The sequence below is a fragment of the Corvus brachyrhynchos genome, unplaced genomic scaffold (assembly GCF_000691975.1).
Source record: "Corvus brachyrhynchos isolate BGI_N302 unplaced genomic scaffold, ASM69197v1 scaffold53, whole genome shotgun sequence".
NCBI lineage: Eukaryota > Metazoa > Chordata > Aves > Passeriformes > Corvidae > Corvus > Corvus brachyrhynchos.
In genome coordinates, this window is record NW_008237681.1 from 2,495,106 (window position 1) to 2,507,731 (window position 12,626).

Sequence of the window (12,626 nt, forward strand, 5' to 3'; positions counted from 1 at the left end):
TGGCAAAAGTAGCTTCCAGTGACTGACCCTGTTTTTGAGACATTTTACAGTATGTTCATTTATATTTAGGTTCCTGAAAGTTTTCAGTAGAAGAAAATTGCTGAGACTAGTGAGCAGGTTTTTTCAAAAATCTGTCTAATATTTAAGTAATATCTGGGTTTAAGTATTTTTTTATTTTTACTAGTTTAAGCTATAGATACAATTTTAAAATTAAGAACAGGGTCCTACTGCTTGTTATAGATAATTTCTTCCTTTGTTCCAGTGAATAATCTGGATCTTTGATTGTTGAAAAAGTGTGTTTAGTGACATACTGCATCCAAGAGCTTTAGGTCCACATTATCTGTTAAGGATGTGAGATTTCAGTGTGGGATTGAGCACCTGCTTAGACTTGAAGGACTGAGTCTCCTGTTAGAGGTCTTATAAACTGGGGGAAAAGATGATTTCTCTATGTATTTTGATTATGATGTTTCGGTGTATGTTCTGTTAACTTGATCCTTTTATTCCATAATGCTATGTGTTATTTCATATCCTTGGAACTTCAGTAACATAATGTATTATCCTTGAAGTCCGAGGGGAACATATTTTCCCCACTGAAAATCATCAACTAGCAGCTTATCTCTGTCGCAGTCAAGAGGAAATGCTGGACTTACTTTAGATAAGCAGTTCAGATAACGATGCACAGACTCCCTTGTGAAACAGTCATAAGGAAACCGGCTGACGTAAGTGAATGAAGACATCCAAGAGCACTGTTTAGGCAAACTTGTGCTAAAGTAGGTGGAACAGTTGGTCACAGCCTCTTAGAGGCAATGGAAACAGCAGCGAAGTACAGAATGGAAGGAGAGAGCCTTGCTTCTCGCCTCTGCATTATTACCATCCACCATGGGAAGGATGGAAGGTAATGGAATATGTGTGTGTCCATGACTGCATTATATTAGAAGTCAAAATAACATAGTTAAGCTGCACCAGCTTTTATTTCTAGCCAAAGTGCCAGGGCAATGTATGGTGTATTAAAAAGCAAAGTTCACTACTGGCAAAAAAAGATGTAACACTTTACTGGCCAAAAGGGAAGTGCCTGGTTTTGGGCTGCATTAAGAATTGTGGAGCTGTTCTGGTTTGGTTTAGTATGAAGCATGCCCAAAACTGGTTTTGATTTGTGTTTCCTTTTGTTAGGGAGTGTAGCTTGGAGTTTCTGCCTGAGTGTGCTAACTGATTTCCATGATGTTGGCAATAATGGTTTAAAAGAGAATAGTCCCTCCCCCTTCAAAAACTAAAACAAAAGATTCAAAATAAAAAATAAAAACACCACCACTGAGGATGTAGGAGCACAAACAGGAAGTGTTAGAGGCTGGAGTTTAATTTTAACACTTGAGGACGGAAAAAAGTTAAGATCAATGCTGATTAATGAATGTCAAATTTGCATAATTTGGGGGTTGTTTAGAAAAGCTAATTGTTTCATTTTTTTTTAACCAAATATTTTTTGAAAGGAATATGTATCATCATGGAGCCATTCAAAAGGAAACGCCACCTTAGAAAGTTCTTGCTCAAGTGTTAGTACTATACTCAATCTGCCTTTATAAGTTGTCTCAGCCCCTGACAACATTATTGGTTGTATCAATTCTTCTTCTGCACTTCAAAGTCTGTCTTTGATAATGATATTTTTTAAATATAAATCCATTTGATTTTTTTTGAGTAAGGGTGAAACCCCAGAGTTCATATTCAGTGCAACAGAATTTGCAATTTTTCTTGACTATGCACTGTAACTATATATTCTGCAACTTCATTTTATAGTTTTGTTTCACATTTTAAGGCTTGCCAGTAATTCATATTTGTACACCAGCTTATTGATGAAAAAAAATTAATGAGTGACATAGAGATATGAAGAAATGGGCATTCAACTAAACAGCATATGAATAACTTTCTGAAGATAAACAGGGAGACTTACATGCATTTCTGGCCCACAGAAACAAAATCTGGGATACGAAACAGACTAAGAAACACTTGTCAGAATACATCTACCTTTTCTGCTTTTGATTTCAATTGCTTCACATATGGGACTGATTACCAGTCATGTGAGGAAATTCAACCTTTTGTAAATATTCAGTGAAAAATACAAGGTCCATCTGTGAATAGAGTGGCTGAAAGATTCTGGATGTAGAAAAAAATGAAAAGAAATACAATCAATTTCTAAAGAAAATGAGATTTACTGGCATGTGATAACCAGTTCAGTGGAAATCCAGTAGAACCTATTCTACTCCAAGGATTGAATATTAAATCCGTAACTGGGGAATATTTTATTGAAAAAGTTGTATGGAAGGGGCACTCCAGTCATGTAGTGTTACTTGTGGTTGGAGCAGGAGTAACCACGAGCAGAACTGGTCAGTGGATTTTGTGTTTAACACATTAGAATGAGAAAACCGGGACTAGCATTACATGTTAGCATTATATAATTAGTAGTGAGATGGAGGGATTCTACAATGAAGCATAAGCAGATGCTTTGTCCATGTTTTGGAAGATTCCTTTGTTTAATGTGTGATATCAGTTGTCTCCTGGGGTAACCCTCACTGTTGTCTTCACTCTTAAAAGCCCTTCCACATTCCCTTTTTCTAAACTAGTGGTTTTCATCCTTTGAAGCAATGTCTGCAGTGGCAATCAAGGCAACTTTCCAGTGACTCAGAGGTAGGATCTGGGCGCTTCTGCACCATCCCTGGATTCTGTCCTTTTCTCACTTCCCTGCTGTATCACAGGGTGGTACCCCAACCCCATACAGCCTCCATGCGTTCCCTAGTTTATGACAGCTGCTGTTCCCTCTCTGGTGGGCAGTGAGAGAAGCAAGCTGACAGTATGGATGACAGTAGCACGGTCTGCTGAGAGAATTCCTTGAATGTGGTCCGCTGAATTTACCACAGTCGTCATTGCTGGGAGACTTTGTTCGCCTCTTTTATCATTTTAGTTCCTACCTGCTTTTTGTGTTGTGTCATTTTGTCGTGTGTCCCCCGACTCCCCATGACATATTCATGGGACAACTGAATCCTCAGCCCCTATCATTCCAGTAATGTGTCCCTCACTGGTATCCTCCTATGTCCCCCGTATCATTCCTGTTCCCAGCAAGTCCACTGGCCACCAAGAATAGTCTGCTGCAGGCCTGGTAACATAGGCCTTTTCTCACATCATTTTAAGACCCACTGTCTTCCAGGAGCCTGAGGGTGGTGTAGGGCCTGCAAGGCAGGGGAAAGTGAAGCAGCAGCCATTTTAAGGGAAGGATTTTAGGACCAACATTAGAACCTAGTGTTTTTGTATGGTTATGCTTATAGTTCAAAAGGGCAATGAGGCTCCTGACCAAATGAGCAGATTTTACTTCTTGGGAAAATTTTTCTCCATATCTCATAGAAACACTACAGAAGGACAACTTCAGAAATTGCCATGGAAATTCAAAGAACTGAATGAATGACTATACATTAAGTTTGCATGCTGTGCTGCAGGTATCTGTTGTAAGACTAGAATGCTGTGATATTTTCAATTTAACTCCAGAGAATAACCCAAACAAATGCTGAATTGAGAACAATATTTCATGCCTTTTTGAAAGATTAACTATTGCTTTTTATAAATATGCAAAGACCTGTAGGATTAGAAATGCAAAGCACGGCATTCACTCCATTAACATGCTAATTCATTTAGAAGGAATTGAAAAAGTAGTTTCACTTATTTTATTTGCATGTTCCTGCTAGTCTGTTACAGAACCTGTTAAGCCACCATGCCTGAGGCACTGTTAACAACCCTGGAGGGAGCACCAGCCTTACGGATCATGGGATGTCCCACCATGGACAGCATGGGAGTAGCTAGGTCAAGAGTGGGATGACAGGCACTGCAATCTTCCTGTTTGTAAAACACAGATAAGTGATCATAAATTAGCAGGGCAGATTTAAGCATTAAATGGGAGCTGGAGGGAGGCATGGGAGCGCTGTGTTCTGCGTGTACGCTCCGCTGGGAGTACGTCTTGTTATACTGGGAAGCTTTGGAGTGCTGTGTGCTGTGCCTGGCTTAGGAGATGTTTGGCTTTGTGGCTAAAAGCAGTCATGCTGGTTTGGTGAAGCAACTCAGAGCTGAAGCATGTGCAGTGGGTTATGTTTGAGTGCTGCAGCTTGTGCTACGTTCCCATGGGTTGGTAAATGTGCCTGCCTATATGGCCTGTAACTGTGCTCCCTCTTTACTCTGTAGTTAGCTGGTGTGGTTCTGGCTTTGCTGTACTTCAACAGCAGCTGTCAGGAAGGAAAGCATTGTTTTCTCTGAATTCTCTTAAATTCTGCACAGCAACTCAAAATTAGTACCTTTAATTATTTGGGTGAATGAATTGTTTGATTAGAAAGCTGAGGAAAGCTTTATGATTTGAGAATTAAATGTCGCAAAGAACCATATGTATGCAATTGATCTCTTAAACTTTAGCTGTTCTGTGACTTCAAGTATTTCATTGTGTTTTCAGCCTTTATGCCAGTGTGCTCTTTCATCATCATTACTCATGTCCCAGAGAACTGAGTCCAACATATTTTGGGAGAAATGATAGAAAATAATGAGCAATTAAAAAAAACTAGGTTAGCAAACCAGCGGAATTCTCATGCATGAGAACTAAGAAGTGACTTTTCAATAAACTAACTGTAAGATGTAAAGTAAAAAAGGAGTTTCCATGCTTCCTATCATGAGTCACAAGAGAAATGAACTCGGCAGAAAAATGTCATGTTTCAGTAGCATGTCCAACATGTCTCAAAGGGTGCAGGAACATAAAAGAATCTGTAATAATATGTCTGTGTTGTCCCGAAGAACTAATGTTAGTACTGGTTCCAAAGTAAATGGAATTCTGACATGGTTAGTGTCAAATAGTTTCAAAAACTGCTAGAAAATATATTGATACATAAACTGCATTTTCTAATTTAAGACACATCAGAGGAAGGAAAGCACTGAATGGGACAGAAACTGTTACTATGTTGCAATTCCTGGATAATGTGTATTGTCTTTTCATGAAAACCTGACAAATTCATCTCACTTACCTGGAAATAGAAGAATGTGAGTAGCAGTAAAAGCCAAGGTAAAAGGAACCACACTACTTTCAGATAAATTTCAAGAGCTTCAGAGCTTCCCACTCTTCAAAGGCTTTCTGCTATAAAAGCTTCCAGCAGAAGAGCATATGTGGAATAACAAAGCTCAGTAAAAACCAACTAAATGAAAAGGAAGGTGAGTTGTTATTACAGTTCTATAGCATGATGGTAAAAACTTTGGCATAAGCTTGCTGTGAGGCACAGTACAGGAAATATATTCTCTCTAGCTGTTATCTAGGAGCACAGGGTATCACTAAGTTGTTCCTTGCAAAATTAGTTTTAAAAAAATGAGTGTGATTATAGTATAACAGTTAACAGATTTGTTGCAAAAATAGATATGCTGCCTTTTTTCACACTTAGATCTGTCAGTAAGATAAAACATACAGTACCTTTTCTTTGCTTCATAGTTTGCAAGAAATGAAGGAATAGTGTAAAAGAACTGCATTGATGAAAAACATTTTCCTTTACTGTTCTGCAAGTTAAATCCACTGTAGGTTTCAAAAAGAAATGTATAAAATAATGAGGACTACAGCGTCCATATTGTTTAGGTTAAAAAAACCCACAGGTATATGTGTATCAAAGCAAGTTACTTTTAGCACATCCTGTAGATGAAAAACTTTTTTCTACAACATTAAAGTGAATTCACAAATTATTAAAGCACATGTATTCAAAGTCATTCAAAAGACTGTTTTTCTTCCTCACAGGTGACAGCCAAGAATCTTAAATCAAAGAAAGATACGCTATGGTCAGGATGCAGCTTTCTGAGGTGCTTAGAAATGGGAAGATGCTTTTGGAAACCATGCTGGACTGAAGACCTAGACTGAGATTCCCAGACTCTAATAAAAGTCTGGCATAGCAAAGTGCTGGCTCAATGATGCCTAAGCAGTCAAACATATTGTCCTGGCCAGTACTGAAAGCTGTTGCTACTGCAACTTCTGCTGCCTCTACCAGCAGTGGCTACACAGTGAGCAAGAGGCATATAAGAGCCACTGATCTGGGTGATTTTGCTTCAGCTGAAAACTGAGGTAATGTGTTCTTATATTTCTCTAAGAAAAACAGGAGTGCACTAAGGATCATGAAGAATCTGCAGAGCTGATTGGAGCAATGTGTAAGGTATGTAATGGAAAGAGAATATAAGCAGTGTTAGTGGGGTAAAAATAGAACAGGAGACCATAACCTAAACATAAAATGATGTTTAATGTGTTGCATTTGGTACTTTATTTACCCATTCTCCTAATAAATACAGCAAGACTAAAATGCTAAGCAGAAACACCACTATTGAAACAAATAATGGAGGACAGCTGCATGGTATCTGCGAGAGAAACATTCAGACCCAGAAATATCAACTAAAACAAAGGGATAACAAAAGATTTTTTATTAATTTCTCATCATCTTTGCTTAATAATAATACCTAAGGAAAATAGAAAAGTGCATGAAGCAGCTAGCAGTGACCATTTTAAAATGCTGCTTGCCCAATCACCCAAGCTGTTGAATTACATAACTCCTATTGAAATAAATAGGACCTGCTGCTGCCAAGCTTTGTTACAAATGAGGCCACCTGAGAAACTGTTGAATAGCTGACCTATAACAAGTAATTTTTAGGGAGTTGTAAATTCAGATAATGCTTATGGTTAAGTGCGTGGCTGAGTCTTGTGTACATTTTACCTGTTTAGCTATACCCTTTATTTTTTTTTAGTTCAAGTATACATCTTATTTTTGTAATTACTTTCTCAAAGACTTTTGAAAAATTAATTCTCAAAAGCCTTAGAGTAGTCTGCTGACATAAGTAAGCTGAAACAATGTATTTAAGCAAAGAGAATTATTAGTAAACAGGTTACTGGAAAGAATAACAACTTCAGTCAGCTAGAAAAGAATATTCACAAAACAGTATTTCTGTGTAAACTTCCTTTTCTAAACTGCCTTGTAATTGTCAGAAGAACACGCTAAGCATATTCCCTGTGCTGTGGGCTATAAAAGAGTAATTCAAATTTTAGGCCATCTAGTACCAAATCAAAAACATCCTGGTCTAGTAATTCAAAGCACTAAGGCAGTATAAACTCAAGCTGCCAGTATAAATTTGCTCTAAGGGTTTCTTCATTAATTTGTTGGATAGGTAACTGCAAACTCTGACTGTCTGTGGTTCTGCTATTCCATGCCTGACTAGACCCTTCATAGTTATCCCAGACTTTTCTTTTTGTTAGTTACTTCTTCTTGTCTTCCCCACTTTCTGTGCTCAGGTGTATTTTTAGCTCATGTCCTCATGTGTGCCTACCCTATCCCTCTTTCAGATGGATGTTCACAGATCATTCACCCAACCCTTTTGTTGCTCTTTGCCTCAGATATTAATTTGTTCAAGTATTCCAAAACTTGTGGCCTCCTTCTCTTTTTGCCTTTGACCTCAGCATAAACTATGTGGGTGTATTGGGCACGCTTTAATGACATGCTCTGCCTCGGTGGAGGTTGAGCCATCTGCCTCTCTTGGGTCTTTCCTGAGACTTTTCTCTTCTTGGGTTACCACAAGAACCACACAATTCCCTTCTGAGAACGGGGATGCAAATGCACATCCTGACCTAGTCATCATTGATTCCAGTCAAAACTGGTGGTACAGTGAAGCTGTGCAGAAAAGCTTGGCCTTTCTATTTCCTCCTCATAACTACTAATCATAAATCAAAACATAATGTGTCTGAGGTGATTGAATTTTAGCTCAAGAGAGCAAAGTACCATCTCTTCAGACATTTTGCAGAATAGTGGTTTCTCTGCTGTCTACATCAGTCATCACTTTTCCCCACAGATTCAACATACCCACACATGCCTTGTATAGAAACAACTCCTTCACCTTCCTGTCATTCCAGGAATGAGTAGACATGACCTTTTGGTATTAGGAAGCAGTCTTGATACTCGGAATCTATCATGGATTTCTGTCTGGAAGACTGCAGAAACACACTGGTAGTAGGGACCTTCAATGAACAAGGAGAGTCTTCCTGGGTAAAAATGAATTGTTGCTCACATTTTCTTGCCCAAACAGTCTTGGGTGAACTACTAGGAACAAAACTTCATGTTTTAGTCAAAAAGAAATTCCAAATTCTTTGGAAAGAGAGAGCTCCTTTTCAGAGGGGCTGGAGTAGAAGGACAGTAAGAAAGAGATACGTGGCTAACATCAGAAAAGCTACTCTAGGAAAACCTAGCATGCTTTGCAATATTCATCCCCCTGAGCTCAGGGGAGTGCCTTTCTGAATGGCATGGCATGCCCAAACCTTGCTGGCTGTTTGCATTCTCCACGCTGATTAACAATGCTATAATGCAGTTGGTGATTCCCAGCCACCAAATCACAGCAATCTGCCTCTCAGCTCAGTATAACTGCTGAGATGGCCACTGCTATCTCATGTATGTTCAGCACAGACCTCAAAATACATCACTTTCTCCATTCTGTGTTTTTTTCCATTGTCTTTGTCCCTTCAGGTGTTTGCAGCTTTTCCAACTGCCACAAACTCTTCTAAAAGACTCAGATGTTAATAGCATGGATACTAATTCTATTAATGTTGAGAATTCCTCCCAGTATGGCCAGCTCAGCCTCCTCTGCTTCATCTCTGCATGCAACTTCTCTTGCTGTATGTGGTCACTGCACAAAGGAGCTTTCTTCTATACAAGGAATTTCAGTACAAATATTTTTAATTTCTATGACCAGGATCTGCCTTAGCAATAACTTTGTTTATGCTGTTCAGTGAAAATGTGTCGCAGTTTAAGACTGAGCTGACAGTAAGGAGACTGGGTGGGCTTGGATACTAAAGCACTTCTCGTCACAGATAAATATTTAAACTTTACGAGTGACACAACTTCCCTGTTCTGTATGAGACCGAGCAGTTCAGGCTAGGGGCCAAGCAAGTCAGTGTGATGGTCTCTAACACAACCTGCCTCTTCTGCAGCAGGGAGATGGTGTGATCCAGGAAGAAGTCAGATGGGTCAGTGCAGCAGTCCCAGCCATGAGATGGGCAGTCCATGACAGAGCCCAGGGGTCCCTGTAGCTAACTGTGAGGACTCTGCTGGACCTCTTCCCCAGCAACAACCTGGAAGTAGCATTCACAGCTTGCCCCACTTGGGTTTTCCACACCTCTGGCAGCAGCACAGCACTTAACAGGTTAGTCACTGTGGAGGAATTGGAGGGTAAACAGGGTTTAAGCTGTCCAAACCCTCTGTCAAACTGTCACAAAGTGGTATGTTGTTCCTGGAGGATTAAGATGGAAATGACCTGGTGTTTTTCAAGAGACTGGTTCTGGAACAGTCTGGCCCCAGGAATAGCTACTGACAAACGTGCCATGGATACATCAGGTATGTAAGTCTAGGGCACGGTTCAGCTGAGAGTGTCAGGCAGTGCATTGAGAGTGCACACCCACAGAAAAACACTAGTGTGGCCTCTTGCTAATTCAACAAAGGTGTTTGAGATACAACTGTGTAAGTACACATGACCTGGCTAAATTTATATCGTTAGGTGATCCAGCCATGGATAGACTTTTCTTCAATACTTTGGAACCATGGCCTGAAACTCATTCACAAGCAATGGAGTACAAGTATGTTGGTCACTCTCATATTGTACTGCCACAACCCTACTCAATAATTTGATCAATTATTTCAAAATTATGTTAATTAATTATAATGAAATTTAAAAATGCAGTAGAATATGGAAATTACTTTATTGCAAGTGTAAATATTTAATATTAAAATATGCAATGTTTGTTTATACCTTATTAGAACTACATACAATGTGGAATGTATAATGTAATGGGCATCAACTTAGCTTCATAAATATTTTAGCACAAGATTACACTTTTTCCTTTGTAGTTTACGGAAAAGTGAGAGCTGTGATCGGTCATTTAAATAAGTGGTTATATCCGAGTATGTTCACAGAGTAGATAAATGCACATAGTTTCACAAATAGTCATGTTTTAGGCTGAGTCCAGAAAAGCTACAGGGAAAGAAAAGGTTTTATTAGATAGCAAGTAAACTAGAAGCAGCAAATAACTTAGAAAAGATGGGAAGTTTGTGCATACCAAGTACAGAAATACTAAGAGATCACACATACAGCTGTCTTACTGCTAAAATGATTGAACACAAAGTAGTATTACAATAAATATTTTGCTTACTAAAAGCAGTAGTGAAACTGGTTTAAGTAGATTATTATTTTGAAGGTCTGTAGGGTACTTCTATTTATGTTATGGTCTCCAACTATGAGGACAAGTAAATCTCCAATGAATTGAAACAGGACTTTGCGTGTACTATCTCAAGGGTTTAAAATGTCACACAATAAGTGTGAAGTATTTGACATAAACTGGTAGTGCGTAATTTGGGCATGTTGCATCCAGTAAAGTATTTCCACTCCTATCAAAATGTTATGGCACTTGAATTTGATTCACGCTCAAATCTACTTCTGTTTTAACAGGGATCACTTAAAATGTGATGAGCAATCCCATTTCACTGCATCACCTCTGCAGTCCACAGAAGCAGCTGCTTGTAATCTCGTGAGAACTTTGTCCCACAATCCTACATGACTAGGAATGGAACCACTCAGCATACACATATAAGTATTAAGGATAAAACCAGCATCAACAATAAGCCAGTAACATGCTGTGCAGCTAGTGTAGTATAGGATGAGAATTAGATAAAAACCAACTTGGAAAAAGTAATTTCAAAGACTAAAGAAAATGCTTGGGGGAATGTCAGCATTTCCTCATAAATCTGCTCCAGCATGACACAGACTGAACATGTCTGACCATGCACGTTCAAAGATCAGTAACTGCCAAGAAGAAACTCCCTCTGTCTCTCTCTAATATATATGGAATTGGCTGCCTTCAATTGAGATGGCTATCTTCTACTTGGCTCATGTTACAAAAGGCACACTTCCCACACTAAGAACAGCCTATTTACTAAACAGCTGGAGCTAATGAGAACATGGTACACTGATGTTTGGGACTTGCTCTGTTTCAGACTTACTGTCTGAATACAGTAATGGTCCTCTACCAGTGCAAAAAGCTTTGAACAGATGCACTCCTCTGTTTTCTCTGATTCTCACAATATTCATTGCAGCAGTTCACTGTACATGATTCATTTTAACGGGTCCTACATATAAATTTGAGAGTTTGGAAAAAAAAAGAAAAATCAACATGGTTCTAATCAGCAAGCCCAAAATTCTGAAGCACTCGGCATACCCCTGCAAGTGTTACCTTCTGGTTCTGCATGAACTGCTCTTTATCTTGCCCAAAGTAGAAGAAAACACAGCCTGCAGCTCAGAGGTACATGCAGCTGCAATAAAACTAGGCTGGAACAGATAACTTACTGTCCCTTCTAGGCAGATGCCATTATTTTCCATAATCCCTGTGCAGCACTTAGTTTAATAGGTTCCTTAGAAACTGGCAGAGTAAAATTATGCTAAATAAGCAATATTTACTAGAAATTCTTCTGATCCTTCCCTTGAGGCATAATTGAACATTACAACTGACTCCTCAAAAGTGGCTGTTCCATTTCCAATCCCTTTACTCCTTAGCAAAAGCATTTTGCAAAAGGAAAAATCTTTAAATTATTGCTCCTTTCAAATGATTCTCTTTGGATACCAATTTGTTTACTAGCTTAGATGCAGTGCTCCTACTAATCCCTCCTTTTGAGACTTTACATTCATAATAATTCAAGGAGTGGAACAGGCTGGACTAGGTAGGTCCTTTGCATTTCACACAGCAGAATGAAAATTACTAATTGAGAAGCTGCATGTGGTGAAGCATTTTTCTAAGCTTATTAAAAAATCTGATTATAATATTTATGGTCATATATATATATATACACTTTTGGAAAGTATCTAAAACTGTACATATTTTTCATGCTCGTACCTAAAATGACATGAATTTTGGGTTTTGTACATATCATTTAGGCCTAGGACACAGATGCTAAGTTACACCACAGCATTTTTTTCAAAAGGGCAGATATTTTAGAACAGGGTTGTGTGCTGTGTACAGAACGGGGTGCTGTGCTCTGTGGCCCTGCATGGTGATGCTCAAGTGTAGGTTAAAAGATCTGTGAGCTGTCCGAGTTAACTCCTCGGGCGATCCCCAGGGCCCAGAAGAGGGCAGTGGGCTGTAAACCCTCCTGCCTGGAGCACCGGGACTGCCACCCTGCTGGTACCGCCGCACCCCCGAACCCCTGTCCCCCCTCTCGCATCACCTCTTCTCCGCCCGCGCATCGCAGCATCATCCACCTGGAACACCAGGAAAACGGGACAGCCGTGCTCTTCCAGTCTCCCCACCAATTTCCCTGTGTGGTCACGTGGAAGCGAGGCCTCTGCTTTCCCACCATCTGAGGTGGGCTGAGGCAGCCCGTAGCTGGCCCGGCAAGTGGGCGCTGCTTCGTCCCGATCCCGATCCCGATCCCGATCCCGATCCAACCGCTCTACCTCCCCTCGCGCCGCCCCTCGAGCGCGCCGCAGCGCCCCCGTGCGGGCCGTTTGCGGCTTGTTGCCACCCTCAGTGACGTCACACGCGCCCTCTCCTTCTGGCTTCT